The sequence below is a fragment of the Pristiophorus japonicus genome, chromosome 1 (genome assembly GCF_044704955.1).
Source record: "Pristiophorus japonicus isolate sPriJap1 chromosome 1, sPriJap1.hap1, whole genome shotgun sequence".
NCBI lineage: Eukaryota > Metazoa > Chordata > Chondrichthyes > Pristiophoridae > Pristiophorus > Pristiophorus japonicus.
Genome location: NC_091977.1, coordinates 332,615,693 through 332,632,263, shown reverse-complemented (window position 1 = coordinate 332,632,263; position 16,571 = coordinate 332,615,693). Strand labels below are relative to the sequence as shown.

General features: G+C 48.6%; 1 protein-coding gene across 3 annotated transcripts in view; it reads left to right on the top strand.

Annotated features, from left to right (window-relative positions):
* The first annotated feature begins 364 nt into the window (after positions 1–364).
* Positions 365–16,571, top strand: part of bbs9 (Bardet-Biedl syndrome 9) — an 852,590-nt gene continuing 836,383 nt past the window's right edge. For all 3 annotated transcript variants that reach the window (XM_070889198.1, XM_070889191.1, XM_070889207.1), the window contains exon 1: positions 365–451. The gene's annotated coding sequence lies outside the window, so the exon portion shown is untranslated. The remainder of the gene's footprint in view (positions 452–16,571) is intronic.

The window sequence follows — 16,571 nt, the reverse complement described above, 5'->3', positions numbered from 1 at the left end:
AAGCAAGTGTCATGCATGAAATAGATTGCATTGTGGCCTTGTCCTGTGTTCTGTGCAGAAATGCTCAACAAACTACAATTCCCGTCAGTCTCTGCGGGTGTGCGCCAGTATGTCCGGTCCTGCGCAGTGCTAGAGCGTGGCTCGCGGCGGCGCTATGACAACAGTGAAGCGGGCGGCGGATGAGTTACCCGGAGCAGCGCACAGCGGCACCGCCACCCACCGACTCGGAGGCAAGCAGCGATTGGTTTTCATTCGTCCGTCGCGACAGCAACAGGCTGGGCCCGGCCTCAGAACCTGTCCAGCACCGGGACCCGGGACAGACCAAGGACGCAGAGTCCCCGGCCCCCCTCAGACCCGGGACAGAGAACCTCCAAGCACGGACCTGTGACAGAGAGCTGGAGTGGCCGCTGTTTGTTGCAGTGTGCCAGTGGGTTTGCAGCGCCGATTGAAGGTGAGTCTGGTGATGAGCCGTGTTACTGAGTTCATCTCACTTCTGTGAGTTTATATTCTCCCAGAGTAGCGGAACAGATTCAAACCCCCACAAAACCAGGAAAAAACAGAGCACCAGCTCAATGAAGCGAGGCTGTGAGCTCGGTTCCTGTATCATTCACCCTCGACTCATCCGCTGGGGAAGCGTTACACTTTAATTAAGTAACAATCCGAGCAGAAATCCTGGCTGTTTCATGTTTTGGGCGAGGCAGTTGCTAAGCCGATTTGTGCTCCACAAATCCAGGGGCACATCTGACGCAATTCTGCGAAGGGATTAAGCACAGCTGATCGTACAGCCACTGTATTTGGTGTCACATTAAGCATTATTTACATTCATTCAGATACAGAGGTTTATCTACCTCACCCAGTGATTTGTATGCATCTTTATCGAGGAAATTAACTTTATATTACAATCTATAACATATTGTAAACTTGTGTTAATGAATTTAAGACTCTTCAGATAGCCTTCGTTTCACTAAAACCCTAGGGGCAGCAAAATAAATACAAGTAAGGAATTATTGGAGAAATAAATCATCATATGTATACGAGGAATAGATAAAGGGCAGAAGTAGACCAGCTGGCCCTTCACACTCGCCCTGGCATGGTGTATTTTGCAGACATCATTCCCATTCTCCTGTTCCCTGCCCCCTTCTTCCTGCAGCAGTCACACAATCTCTTATGAGGGACAAAGTAAGTAGAAAAACATTTGGGGAAAGATGCTGGGAAATTCCTCTGCGACAAGCTGCAGGAGATCACAGTGAACGTGACACTTGTCACCACCTACCTTCTGTATCTACAGATGTTTGCCAGATGTGAACCTATCCAGCTCCCTTTTGAATGCTCACAGGGAATCAGCACTCTCTGCACTTGCTGGCAACATATTCTGGAGATTGCCAGATCCCTGTGAAAAGGAGTAAGCTGTGAAATCTAACTTATTGGGAGGGAGAAATTAGGTAGGTGCGCTATATGCAATTAGTTGCAAGTTGCAGAGAGATTTTGGGATGTGCAGTGAAATCCATTGGCCTTTTAATAGTCACATTCTGCAGTCCCAGCTGTCTGTCAGCTGTGTTGCTAAATCTAATAATGCTACTTTAGTGATCTGTTGCTACATTTCTTTTGTCAATTTTTTTCTACCTTTCCCCTTCTGACTCCTTGCTGGGGTCCATGTTTCCATACTTGTTTTCTGGTACCATGCCAACATGAGCCTTGACAGTGAATTGAGCAAGTTATTTGTTGACCAAGTGTTGGTGTAAACCAAGGGCTGCTAATGACAAGATAGGGAGTCTCCTATTGCCATCCCTCTGAGATCAGTTCTCTCGGCACAGATCTGTATGGCCCTGAGGTTCATTCAATGAACTCGTTGAGCTATTAGGGGCACTTCCTGCTAATTTTCTTTTAATCTTTTCCTGCATGAGCGTTTATCACGCTGCATGGCTATTAGCTGCATTTGAAGCTGCTGTTATATTGGTTTTATGTCACGTTAACGGCACTGTCTCCTGAGATTTCACAGCCTACAGCAATCCCAAAGCAACGTTTCTAAATTCCCTGAAGCCTGATTTAAACTAGATCTTCCTGACATCTGGCCTTGGTAACTCCAGTAAGTTTATTTTGGAGTTGCTGTAGGCTGAGAGAGATTCTGGAGACAGTGACACTATTGTGACACAAAACCGATACAAGTCAAAATATGATTCATCTATCTCAAGATTGTTGCCATAGAGAAGAATTATTTTACATTGATCACCATAAATTTTTTCTGTTGAATTTAACTCTAGAAGGCAATGTCATAATCAGAGCCAGTCTGTTGGTTTGAGCTCCCAAACTGGAGATCACAGCAAGTAGAATATTTTACGTTTTGTTCATGAAGTAGATGATGAGAAAAGGAGAAATACCGAGTAAAGGAGGAGTCTGAGATTGTTTGGATCTTCCCAAAGGTTTATGTTGCTTTACCATTATACTTGCTCGTGTCTGGTTCTCGTGAGTTAAACACTGTCTTTTGTTCTCTTGAATGAAAGGTTGTTAACAATGTGTTGGCACCCAGTGCGGTTTACTTTATCTCGCAGGCATTGTTTGGATATTATTCTATCTCACAGGATGGGTTTACAATGGTTTGTGTGGTGTAGCTTGTTGCAGTGTTGTTTTTGGCATGAGTGTGAAGAGCCACAAAGTTAATTCAAGCTGGAAATGTTGTACAATGTATTGAATAAGTTGAATGCAATTTATACCAGCGTAAAACAATGGGAAGTTTTCTTGTCTTCAACTCCTAGTCATCCCTCTTCCTAGCATCTGTCTTTTGAGGATGAACCAGAGTGTTCACAACCTTGGTGTTATATTTGACCCCAAAATAAGCTTTCGACCACATGTCCATACCATAACTTAAGACAGCCTATTTCCAGCTCTGTAACGTCACCCATCTCCACCCCTGCCTCAGCTCATCTACTGCTGAAACCGTTATCCATGCCTTTGTTATCTCTAGACTTGACTATTCCAATGCACTTCTGGCTGGCCTCCCACCTTCTACCCAACGTAAACTTGAAGTCATCCAAAACTCGGCTGCCCATGTCCTAACTCGCACCAAGTCCTGTTCACCCATCACCCCTGTGCTCTCTGACTTATATTGACTCCCGGTTAAGCAACGTCACGATTTTAAAATTCTCATCCTTATTTTCAAATCCCTCCATGGCCTCACCCCTTTCCATCTCTGTAATCCCCTCCAGCCTCACAATCCCCCAAGATATCTGCGCACCTCCTACGTCTGGCCTCTTAAGCATCCCTGATTTTAATGGCTCAACCATTGGTAGCCGTGTCAAGGCCCTAAGAAGCATAGAAACATAGAAAGTAGGTGCAGGAGTAGGCCATTCAGCCCTTCGAACCTGCACCACCATTCAATATGATCATGGCTGATCATGCAATTTCAGTACCCCATTCCTGCATTCTCTCCATACCCCTTGATCCCTTTAGCCGTAAGGGCCACTTCTAACTCCCTTTTGAATATATCTAATGAACTGGCCTCAACAACTTTCTGTGGTAGAGAATTCCACAGATTCGCAATTCTCTGAGTGAAGAAGTTTCTCCTCATCTCGGTCCTAAATGGCTTACCCCTTATCCTTAGGCTGTGACTCCTGATTGTGGACTTCCCCAACATCGGGAAAATTCTTCCTGCATCTAACCTGTCGAATCCCGTCAGAATTTTATATGTTTCTATGAGATCCCCTCTCATTCATCTAAATTCCAGTGAATAAAAGCCTAGTTGATCCAGTCTTTCTTCATATGTCAGTCCTGCCATCCCGGGAATCAGTCTGGTGAACCTTTGCTGCACTCCCTCAATAGCAAGAATGTCTTTCCTCAGATTAGGAGACCAAAACTGCACACAATACTCAAGGTGTGGTCTCACCAAGGCCCTGTACAACTGCAGTAAGACCTCTCTGCTCCTATACTCAAATCCCCTTGCTATGAAGGCCAGCATGCCATTTGCTGTCTTTACTATCTGCTGTACCTGCATGCCTACCTTCAGTGACTGATGTACCATGACACCCAGGTCTCATTGCACCTCCCCTTTTCCTAATCTGTTACCATTCAGATAATCTGCCTTCCTGTTTTTGCCACCAAAGTGGATAACCTCATACTTATCCACATTGGGCAAATGCATGGCAGATGCAGTATATTCACCTAGTCTGTCCAAGTCCCCAAGCAGCCTCCTACCATCCTCCTCGCAGCTCACACCGCCACCCAGCTTAGTGTCATCTGCAAATTTGGAGATATTACACTCAATTCCTTCATCTAAATCATTTAATGTATATTGTAAATAGCTGGGGTCCCAGCACTGAACCCTGCGACACCCCACTTGTCACTGCCTGCCATTCTGAAAAGGACCCATTTATTCCCACTCTTTGCTTTCTGTCTGCCAACCAGTTCTCTATCCACGTCAATACATTACCCCCAATACTATGTGCCTTAATTTTGCACACTAATCTCTTGTGTGGGACCTTGTCAAAAGCCTTTTGAGAGTCTAAATACACCACATTCACTAGTTTTCCCTTATCCACTCTACTAGTTACATCCTCAAAAAAATTCTAGGAGATTTGTGAAGCATGGTTTTCCTTTCATAAATCCATGCTGACTTGGACCGATCCTATCGCTGCTTTCCAAATGCGCTGCTGTTATATCTTTAATAATTGATTCCAGCATTTTCCCCACTACCGATGTCAGGCTAACCGGTCTATAATTCCCTGTTTTCTCTCTCCCTCCTTTTTTAAAAAGTGGGTTTACATTAGCTATCCTCCAATCCATAGGAACTGAACCAGAGTCCATGGAATATTGGAAAATGACCACCAATGCATCCACTATTTCTAGGGCCACTTCCTTAAGTACTCTGGGATACAGACTATCAGACCCTGGGGATTTACCGGCCTTCAGTCCCTTCAATTTCCCTAACACCATTTCCTGACTAATAAGGATTTCCCTCCGTTCCCCCTTCTCGTAAGACCCTCGGTACCCTAGTATTTTCGGGAGGTTATTTGTGTTTTCCATAGTGAAGACAGAACCAAAGTATTTGTTCAATTGGTCTGCCATTTCCTTGTTCCCCATTATGAATTCCCCTGATTCTGACTGCAAGGGACCTCCATTAGTCTTCACTAATCTTTTTCTCTTCACATATCTGTAGAAGCTTTTGCAGTCAGTTTTTATGTTCCCTGCAAGCTTACTCTCATACTTTCTTTTCCCCCTCCTAATTAAACCCTTAGTCCTCCTCTGCTGAATTCTAAATTTCTCCCAGTCCTCAGATTTGCTGCTTTTTCTGGCCAATTTATATGCCTCTTCCTTGGATTTAACACTTTCCCTAATTTTCCTTGTTGGCCACGGTTGAGCTGCCTTCCCTTTTTTATTCTTCCGCCACATAGGGATGTACAATTGTTGTAGTTCATCCATGTAATATTTAAATGTCTGCTATTGCCTGTCCACCGTCAACCCTATAAGTATCATTCTCCAGTCTATCCTAGCCAATTCACGACTCATACCGTCGCAGTTTCCTTTCTTTAAGTTCAGGACCCTAGTCTCTGAATTAACTGTGTCACTCTTCATCTTAATGAAGAATTCTACCATATTATGGTCGGTCACTCTTCCCCAAGGGGCCCCGCATGAACAGATTGTTAATTAATCCTCTCATTACGCAAGACCCAGTCTAGGATGGCGTGCTCCCTAGTTGGTTCCTCGACATATTGGTCTAGAAAACCATCCTTTACACACTCCAGGAAATCCTCCTCCACAATATTGTTACCTGTTTGGTTAGCCCAATCAATATGCAGATTAAAGTCACCCATGATAACTGCTGTACCCTTATTGCATGCATCCCTAATTTCCTGTTTGATGCCATCCCAAACCTCTCTACTACTGTTTGGTGGTCTGTACACAACTCCCACTTACGTTTTTTCCCTTTAGTGTTTTGCAGCTCTACCCATACAGATTCCACATCATCCAAGCTAATGTCTTTCTTTACTATTGTGTTAATCTCCTCTTTAACCAGTAATGATACCCCACCTCCTTTTCCTTCCTGTCTATCCTTCCTAGATGTTGAGTTCCCAGCCTTGGTTACCTTGGAGCCATGTCTCCGTAATCCCAATTATATCATATCCGTTAACAGCTATCTGCGCAGTCAATTCATCCACCTTATTACGAATGCTCGTCGCATTGAGACTCGGAGCCTTCAGGCTTGTTTTTTTTAACACTCTGTTCTTTTAGAATTATGTTGTAATGTGGCCCATTTTGATTTTTGCCCATGATTTCTCTGTCCTCCACTCTTGCTTTTCTGCTTCCTCCTTTTGCTTCTACCCCCTTTTTACTTCCCTCTGCCTCCCTGCATAGATTCCCATCCCCCTGCCTTTTTAATTTATCCCTCCCCAATAGCACTAGCAAACACTCCACCTAGGACATCGGTTCCGGTCCTGCCCAGGTGCAGACCGTCCGGTTTGTACTGGTCCCACCTCCTCCTGAACCGGTTCCAGTGTCCCACGAATTTGAATCCCTCCCCCTTGTACCATTCCTCAAGCCACGTATTCATCTGAACTATCCTGCAATTCCTACTCTGACTAGCACGTGTCACTGGTAGCAATCCTGAGATTACTACATTTTGAGGTCCTACTTTTTAATTTAACTCCAAGCTTCCTAAATTCAGCTTGTAGTACCTCATCCTGTTTTTAACCTATATGTACCATGACAGTTGGCTGTTCACCCTCCCCCTCCAGAATGCGCTGCAGCCGCTCCGAGACATCCTTGACCCTTGCACCAGGGAGTCTCGTTTGCGGCGGCAGAAACGTCTATCTCTTCCCCTTACAATAGAATCCCCTACCACTATAGCTCTCCCACTCTTTTTCCCGCCCTCCTGTGCAGGAGGCAAGAGCCACCCCTGGTGCCATGAACTTGGGTGTTGCTGCTTTCCCCTGATGAACCATCTCCCCCAACAGTCCCCAAGGTGGTGTATCTGTTTTGGAGGGAGATGACCACAGGGGACCCCTGCACTACCTTCCTACTCCCGCTCTGCCTGATGGTTACCCATTCCCTATCTGTCTGTGTAACCTTTACCTGCGGTGTGACCAACTCACTAAACGTGCTATTCACAACATCCTTAGCATCGCGGATGCTCCAGAATGAATCCATGCGCAGCTCCAGTGCCGCAATGCGGTCTGTCAAGGAGCTGCAGAAGGGCACACTTCCTGCACATGTCGTTGGCAGGGACACTGGAAGCGTCGCTGATTTCCTACATAGCACAGGAGGAGCAAGACATGGGTCTGGGCTATCCTGCCATGGCTTAACCCTTAAATTAACCTAATTGATAACAACGCCAAAGGTTTCTTACTGATCAGCAAAGAAAAATATTAAATACTCACCAATTCACCAGCCAATCACTTACTCTCTTGGCTATGATGTCACCCTTCGATTTCTTTTTACTTCTTTGTTTACCTTCTGCCCCTGCTCCTACACCAGCTGGCCTCCTCCGACTGCTGGGCCCCCTTTTATGGGCCTCACTGCTCCACTCCTCCGACTCTCTGGCTCCCGCTTGTTTTAAACTGCCTGCTCCTCCGACTCTCTGATACTCGTCAGAAGTGAATTCCTCGCCTACTTCCGGCCCTCCTGCTCCTCGGACTCTCGGACTCTCCCGAACTCTCGGACTTTCTCGGACCTCCCGAAGGGATTCCCTCCCTAAACCTCTCCACCTCTCTTTACTCCTTTAAAACGCTCCTTAAAACCTTCCTCTTAGACGAAGCTTTTCGTCATCTGCCCGAATATCTCCTTATGTGGCTTGGTGTCAAATTTTGTTTTATAATGCTCCAGTGAAGTGCTATGGGCTGTTTTAATACATCTCTAGCCTTAACAAATATAGGTTGTTAAGGCTAGGGATCAAGGATTTCGAATTCGCTTGCAGCTTAATAACGAACAGGGTGGAGAGGCTGGCAAGGAGATTGCTAGGGAAGGTTGAGATCGGCGGGGAGAAAGGAGTGGCGTGCGGTTTTGTCAGGTGGGGTGAAGTGGAGTTGGGCAATGCTGTGGAGGGGGGAAAAAAGCGGTCTTGGTGAAAGAATGGATGTGGGGGAGGAAGCCAAACACTAAAGTTTTGTACTTCTGGGCTAAGCCTGAAGTGGCAGCCAGGGATGAAAATGGAGGAGAGGCTGGAGACCCTTGGGTGCTGTCACAGCTGGTGAGAATGGCTTTGGTATTGTCAACTTTAAGCTGGAGCAAAGTGTGGTTCATCCAGGCTTTAATGTCAGATAGGGAGTAGAATATGCTCACAACAGTCAGGCTGGAAGACCAAGAGCTGGGTTTCATTGTCAAAGGTATAGTATACAAACAAAGAAGAAAAGGGGGCCAAGGAACCCTGGGTAAACTAGAGGTGTACAGGATAGCAGGGTAGGAGAAACCATCTGAAGCAGTTTAGGAGGGGAGTGGAAGCAGGACAGGGCAGCACCACAGAGGATTGTGTCTAGATAGTGTTGAAGACAGCAGAGAAGTCAAGGAACAGCGAGTCACGATCACAGTCACAGAAGAGATCACTGATGATTGACCGAGCATCAGAATTATCGTATCTGAAATAATGTGTGCTGCATTCGTTTTATCTGCAGTTGGGAACTGTTATTTTGTGGAAGCAAAATAAAGCTGAATGGATCTTTTTAAAAAATAATCATATTTCTCTCTCATTGTTTTACATCTGGGAGGAGGGAGGAAATGATATTAAAGCAAATGGATTCTCATCAGGATCACAGAGACAATCAAATAACATGCAGGATTCTGTTTATGAAGTTATCAAATACATTATTTATTTCACGAGTGATTGAGACTGCATAACCTATATGCTCCTCACGAGTGAAAAGTCTTCAACAGCTTCATATGCGGCATTTCATTTACTTGAATACTCCTCGTGTGGAATTGTTAATTAAGCTCGCATGTTCAGTTTTGGTGTGTTGCAATGGGTCTCGTATTGCACTGTGCAGTAGTATCCCTAGAATACTATAGGCTCGTTATCATTCTATTTGTTTAGTTAAAGAGCATGCCATGGTTCATTGAGTGTGTGTGTGTGCGTGCTAGTTACTAGGAAGTGAGCTTGGTAGGACAACTGACTTAAACAAACTGTTTTACAAACTGCCTGGGAGTTACTGCTTTTTGCATTCATCATCATAGGCAGTTCTTCAAAATCGAGGAAGACTTGCTTCCGCTCTAAAAATGAGTTCTTAGGTGATTGAACAGTCCAATACGGGAATTACAGTCTCTGTCACAAGTGAGACAGACAGTCGTTGAGGGAAGGGGTGGGTGGGACTGGTTTGCCGCACGCATCTTCCGCTGCCTGCGCCTGGTTTCTGCATGCTCTCGGCGATGAGACTCGAGGTGCTCAGCGCCCTCCCGGATGCACTTCCTCCACTTAGGGCAGTGTTTGGCCAGGGACTCCGAGGTGTCGGTGGGGATGTTGCACTTTATCAAGGATGCTTTGAGGGTGTCCTTGAAACGTTTCCTCTGCCCACCTTGGGCTCGCCTGCCGTGTAGGAGTTCCGAGTAGAGCGCTTGCTTTGGGAGTCTTGTGTCAGGCATGTGAACAATGTGGCCTGCCCAGTGGACCTGATCGAGTGTGGTCAGTGCTTCAATGCTGGGGATGTTGGCCTGGTCGAGGACGCTAACATTGTTGCTTCTGCCCTCCCAGGGTCTTGCGGAGACATCATTGGTGGTATTTCTCCAGTGATTTGAGGTGTCTACTTTATATGGTCCATGCCTCTGAGCCATACAGGAGGGAGGGTATCACAACAGCCCTGTAGACCATAAGCTTGGTGGTAGATTTGAGGGCCTGATCTTCGAACACTCTTTTCTCCAGGCGGCCGAAGGCTGCGCTGGCGCACTCGAGCCTGTCGTCGGATGAGATGTCCCACAGCATGCTACCTGCCACCACCTCAGCAAAACCTCAGCCCTGCATGAGGTAGAAAAGGCCATCCGCCAGCTTAAGAACAACAAGGCAACGGGAGCAGATGGAATCCCTGCTGAGGCACTAAAGTATGGCGGAGAGGCACTATTGGCACAACTGCATAACCTCATCTCTCTCATCTGGAAGGAGGAGAGCATGCCGTGGAATCTGAGATGCAGTAATCGTGACCATCTTTAAAAAAGGGGACAAGTTCGACTGTGGCAACTACAGAGGAATCTCCGTGTTAACATCCACTGGGAAAGTCGCCGCTAGAATCCTCCTCAACCGTCTTCTCCCTGTGGCTGGAGATCTCCTCCCGGAGTTGCAGTACGGATTTCATCCTCTACGGGGTACAACGGACATGATTTTTACAGCATGATGGCTGCAAGAAAAATGCAGGGAACAGCACCAACCCTTGTACGTGGCCTTCTATGACCTTACAAAGGCTTTTGACACTGTCAACCGCGAGGGAGTATGGAGTGTCCTCTGCTTCGGCTGCCCCCAAAAGTTTGTCGCCATTCTCTGCCTGCTCTACGACGACATGCAGGCCGTGATCCTGACCAATGGATCCATTACAGACCCAATCCACGTCCGGACCGGGGTCAAGCAGGGCTGCATCATCGTGCCAGCCCTCTTCTCAATCTTTCTTTTTGCATTGCTGTTGTTCCTAATCAATTACGAGCATTGTAAAAGAAAGACATGCATTTATACAGCGCCTTTCATGACCTCAGGATGTCCCAAAGTACGTACCAGCCAATGAAGTGCTTTTGAAGTGCAGTCACTGTTGTAATGCAGGAAATGCAGCAGCCAATTTGCACATAGCAAGCCACCACAAACAGCAACGTGATAATGATCAGATAACCTGTTTTTGTTATGTTGATTTGAGGGATAAATATTGGCTCAGAACACCAGGGAGAACTCCCCTGCTCTTCTTCAAAATAGTACCATGGGATCTTTTACGTTCACCTGAGAGAGTGTTCAGGGTCTTGGTTTAACATCTCATCTGAATGACAGCACCTCCGACAGTGCAGCACTTGCTCAGCACTGCACTGGAGTGACAGCCTAGATTAGTGTTGGAATAGATTATTTATCGATATACAACAGATTGGTAACAATGGGCCCAAGTTTTGAGCTGCGCCTAGAACGGCGCAGTCCCGACCTGGACGCCCGTTTTTCGTGCCACAAAGTGCGCCTAAAAAAACCCTCCATATTCTCCACCTCCCTGCAGGTCCTCTGGCCCTCGGCGCAGCGCAGCAGGAGCTGTAGGGGGCGGAGCCAGGTCCCTGCGCTGAAAACAGTGCCGGGACCTCTGCACATGCGCGCAACAGTGGGCACGCACATGCAGTAGCTCCAGGCGCCCGAAACTGTGTGGGAGGGGCCCGAAGCACGCAGCTCCTAGTCCTGGCCGAATGGCCTCACTGGGGCTACGTGAATAAGGCTCCTCCCACGGCCAGCTCCTGCTTCCTCCCGACCCGACTCGACTCCCGCTTCCCGCCTACGGACCGGACTCGACACCCGCTCCCTCCCCCCCACCCCCCCACCCCGCTCCCGGACCGGACCCGACACCCGCTCCCCCCACCGCCTCTGGACTGGATCCGACCTGACCTGCCTCTCCATCCCTCCCTCCCCCCCGACCCGAACCAAACCGACCTCCCTCCCACCACCCCCCGGACCCGACCCAACGCCACCTACCTGTAAATCTGGTGCTGGGGACGGGCCCTGCCCGAAGTCTCGGGGCCCGGCCCGTTCAGCCTCCCTCCCCCTTCTCCTTCCCCCCCCCCCCCACACCCCCCAATCTCCTTCCCTCCTTCCCCCCCCCCACACCCCCCAATCTCCTTCCCTCCCCCCCAATCTCCTTCCCTCGCCCCCCAATCTCCTTCCCTCGCCCCCCAATCTCCTTCCCTCCCCCCCCAATCTCCTTCCCTCCCCCCCAATCTCCTTCCCTCCCCCCCCAATCTCCTTCCCTCCCCCCCCAATCTCCTTCCCTCCCCCCCCAATCTCCTTCCCTCCCCCCCAATCTCCTTCCCTCCCCCCCCAATCTCCTTCCCTCCCCCCCCAATCTCCTTCCCTCCCCCCCTAATCTCCTTCCCTCCCCCCCAATCTCCTTCCCTCCCCCCCCAATCTCCTTCCCTCCCCCCCCAATCTCCTTCCCTCCCCCCCCAATCTCCTTCCCTCCCCCCCCAATCTCCTTCCCTCCCCCCCCAATCTCCGTCCCTCCCCCCCCAATCTCCTTCCCTCCCCCCCCAATCTCCTTCGCTCCCCCCCCCAATCTCCTTCGCTCCCCCCCCCAATCTCCTTCCCTCCCCCCCCAATCTCCTTCCCTCTCCCCGCAATCTCCTTCCCTCTCCCCGCAATCTCCTTCCCTCCCCCCCCAATCTCCTTCCCTCCCCCCCCCCCCAATCTCCTTCCCTCCCCCCCCCAATCTCCTTCCCTCCCCCCCCAATCTCCTTCCCTCCCCCCCCAATCTCCTTCCCTCCCCCCCCAATCTCCTTCCCTCCCCCCCCAATCTCCTTCCCTCCCCCCCCAATCTCCTTCCCTCCCCCCCCCAATCTCCTTCCCTCCCCCCCCGAAACACAGACACTGACAGACAGAGAGAGAGAGAGACACTGACAGAGACACACTGAGGGGGGCATCCCAGCACGCTGTTGGAGGTCTCCTGGTGCTGCAGTCGGTAAGTAGAAAATGTTTTATTTGTTGATTTAAAAAAAAATTATTTCTTATTAATTTTTTTTGGTTGATTTATTGATGTATTTATCATTTATTATTGATGATGGCTCTTTATTTGTAAAACTGAAGTGTTTAATGTTTGTAAACTTCCCTTTAAACACCCCCCCCCCCCTCCCATTCCCTACGCCTGATTTGTAACCTACGCCTGATTTTCTAAAGTGTAGACAAGGTTTTTTCGAGCGTACAAAAATCTTCACTTACTCCATTCTAAGTTAGTTTGGAGTAAGTTTTCACTCACGAAACTTTGAAATCAGGCGTAAGTGGCCGGACATGCCCCCTTTTGGAAAAAAAAAATTCTGTTCCAAAGTGAATCTGTTCCAAAGTGAAACTGTTCTAACTGACTAGAACTGGAGCAAACTAAATGACTCTAATGGTGTCTTCCGATTTCTAAGATACTCCATTCTACACCAGTTGCTCCAAAAAATCAGGAGCAAATCATGTGGAAACTTGGGGCCTATATGCTTAGAGAGTATGGGCTAGATTTTACACTTTTTTTGCATGCATAACGCCCACTTAACGTCCATTACACTGCCGAAATGAGGTATATGCCCAGATCTCGTCTATTTAGCCACAAAATGGAAACTGACACCCGTTTTTCGGACACTTATCGCCGAGCGCTACTTTCCCCATGTGCGTAACGCTGGGAAAAAATAATACCGCCCGTCCACTTTTTTTGGGCGGAATCATCTGAATGGGCGAAATCAACGCCCAGCGTCACTTTCACCACCTCGCACACATCTTCCCCACAATATCGCTCGCCCAAAAAACCACTCTGAAAAAGTGGAACTGACCGGAAATACTCTCAGCGGCATGGACGCCATGTTCTACATCATATGTCGCATCATTAAAAAGGCTGCTCTGCTTCAACCTCGAGGGAGTTCGGATGTACTTTGGAGGTGATGTGAATATCCGAACAAACATCTTTATCATACTGTGGACGATTGTAATTTCGTAGGTGTCTTTGTCAGGACATTCATTCTTTGTGACCAATCGGTGGAAAACAGATAGCTATTGGAATGGGACCTGTGTTTTCTCACCCTCTCTTGATGACCAATTACATGCTGCAGACTCGAGATAGCAGAAGGTGCGCTCCACAGCATTATGTGCCCAATGTAAGACGTGCCAGACTGATGAGGAGGGCCAGACATTACACCCACCGCAAATACAAGGAGAAGCAGTCTTGCCTCAATTTGCCCGACACCACCCGCCTTCGGAGACTGCGCTTCCACAAAGAAGTTATCACTGAGGTATGCCAGCTCATAAGGCCAGATCTGCAGCCTGCCAGCACCATCAGTAGTGCACTGTCTGTCGAGGTCAAAGTCACCGCGGCACTGTTGTTCTACGCGTCGGGTTCTTTTCAGGCCTCAGTTGGTGACATTTGCGGTGTGTCTCAGCATGCCACACATTGCTGCATCAGACAGGTCACTGAAGCCCTGTACTTATGCAGGATAGTCTTTATTAGCTTTTATATGACCAGGGAGGCTCAGACTGAGGGCTGTAGGATTCTACCGAATTGCTAACTTCCCCAAGATGCAGGAAGCAATAAACTGTACGCACATCGCAATGAGGGCACATTTTCAGGATGCGGAGGTTTTCAAAAACTGCAAAGGATTCCACTCTCTGAAGGTCGACAAAGAGTTGCACAAGCAGCAAATTATTATGGCAGTGAATGCTAAATTTTCGGGCAGCATCCATGATGCTCACATCCTGCATGAGAGCACTGTATTTGACTTGTTTAACAATGAGCCACAAGGTCAATGCTGGATGCTTGGTGACAAAGGATATGGCCTCGCCACCTGACTGATGATCCCCCTGCCTGACACCCACACTGAAGCAGAGAGGCGATACAACCAGAGCCACTCGCAATATCGTGGAGAAAACCATTGGAATGCTAAAGCAGCGCTTTAGATGCCTGGACCATTCAGGAGGCGAGCTCCAATACCACCCTGAGCAGGTACCTCAATTCGTGGTGGTGTGCTCCATGTTACGCAACTTGGTTACCAGGAGGGTATAAGAATTTCTGACAGTCCACCTCAGCACAGAGAGGAAGAGGAGGAAGAGGAGGACGAGGAGGTGGACGCTGACATCGGGCCAGACAATCAGGCTGATGCTGAAGACATGCCCCCGACCCCCTGTAGACCGCAGGAAAGGGCCCATGGTGGCATCATAGCTGCAAGACTCTTGCATCAGGAGCTCATAAATGAGCGCTTTGCCTGAAAGAACGATAGTGGTATTTACAAGACTGACACACTGCTGGGTGTGCAGGTCATACATCAATGGTGGGCATCACCTTGGTGACAGTTTAAGTTGATTGAAGTTAAGTGTAATTATATCCTTTGATAAGGAATCACCAGTGTGTAACGGTGCAGCTATCTGAGCCAATGCGCAACAAGGTCTTGTTAAATAAACATCTAAACCGAACATTTGTCTGAAATCATAAGTATTTCTGTAAAAACCAACCCTTCCCCTTCCCCTCCTGACTCCAAGCCGCCTGGCCGAGGAGTTTCTCAGGCGCTGCTTCATTTGCGAGGGGGGTGGGGTGGGGGCCGGGGGGGTGGGGTGGGGGCCGGGGGGGTGGGGCGGGAAATGACGGCTGAACCGCTGCTTGGACGGATACGGGAGAGGATGGTCTCGAGGTGGGAACGTGCTCCAAGCCAGAAGCAAGATGTTGCTCTTGGCTCTCGTGTCATTGGCAATGGGGGTGCGGCACCTTTGGGTGCAGTGCTGCGCTCCGGAAACACTGGGAGCCCTGTGCCACCAGTGTTCCTGGCTACCAGCTCCAGGGCCTCCTCCATCCCTTCCATGTTGTATATTATTTGTTGGACAAAAACTTGGTGCCAAGTATGTTCTTGGTGCTTAGTAGGCTTTTTGCTGCTGGTGAATCTCCCTCGTGCCTCCCACAACAGCCAAACAAGCACACACCACACCCACACACTCTTTCAGTCCCTCTCTGCTCCCTCTCTCTCTGTCTCCTCTTCTGCACATGTAATAATGACCCCTGACCTCCTGAATCGTGGGAAACAAGCGTTGCCATGTCGTTGTTAAGGACGGCGACACTTTATGGCAGAAGGTCAGAGATTTAACGCTAACGCCCATTTCAGATCACTCGTGGTAATGCCCAATTTCAAAAATGGAGACTAGGGGCTTTGAGAATGGGCGACAAGCCGGCGATCTGAAAACCCATTTTTACTGCCCATACCGGAAATAATGCCCATTTTTGGGTGATCTGCACAAAAGTGTAAAATCTAGCCCTATATTTTTGAGCCATTATCATAGGCAGTCCCTCGGGATCGAGGAAGACTTGCTTCCACTCCTGAAGTGAGTTCTTTGGTGGCTGAACTGTCCAATACAAGAGCCACAGACTCTCACAGGTGGGATAGATAGTCGTTGAGGGAAGGGGTGGGTGGGACTGGTTTGCCGCACACTCTTTCTGCTGCCTGCGCTTGATTTCTGCATGCTCTCGGTGTTGAGACTTGAGTTGCTCAGCGCCCTCTCGGATGCACTTCCTCCATTTAGGGCGGTTTTGGGCCAGGGACTACCAGATGTCAGTGAGGATGTCGCACTTTATTAGGGAGGCTTTGCGGCTGACCTTGTAACGTTTCTGCTGCCCACCTTTGGCTCGTTTGCCGTGAAGGAGTTCCGAGTAGAGCACTTGCTTTGGGAGTCTCGTGTCTGGCATGCAAACTATGTGGCCTGCCCAGCGGACCATAAACTTAGTGGCGTCTCCCTGGGTGCATTGCTTAACGGCGAACATGTGTTACATTTATGTACGCAGGACTCTAAGTCTGCATCGATACCAGGCCACCACACGTGGGATCTGGCTATCACTTTCATCATTACAATGCCTGGGTGGGTGCTGTGGAGGTCACTAATGAAAATGTCCCTGCCCTTTTCCATAGGAGGCAGTCTGCCTGTATGGACA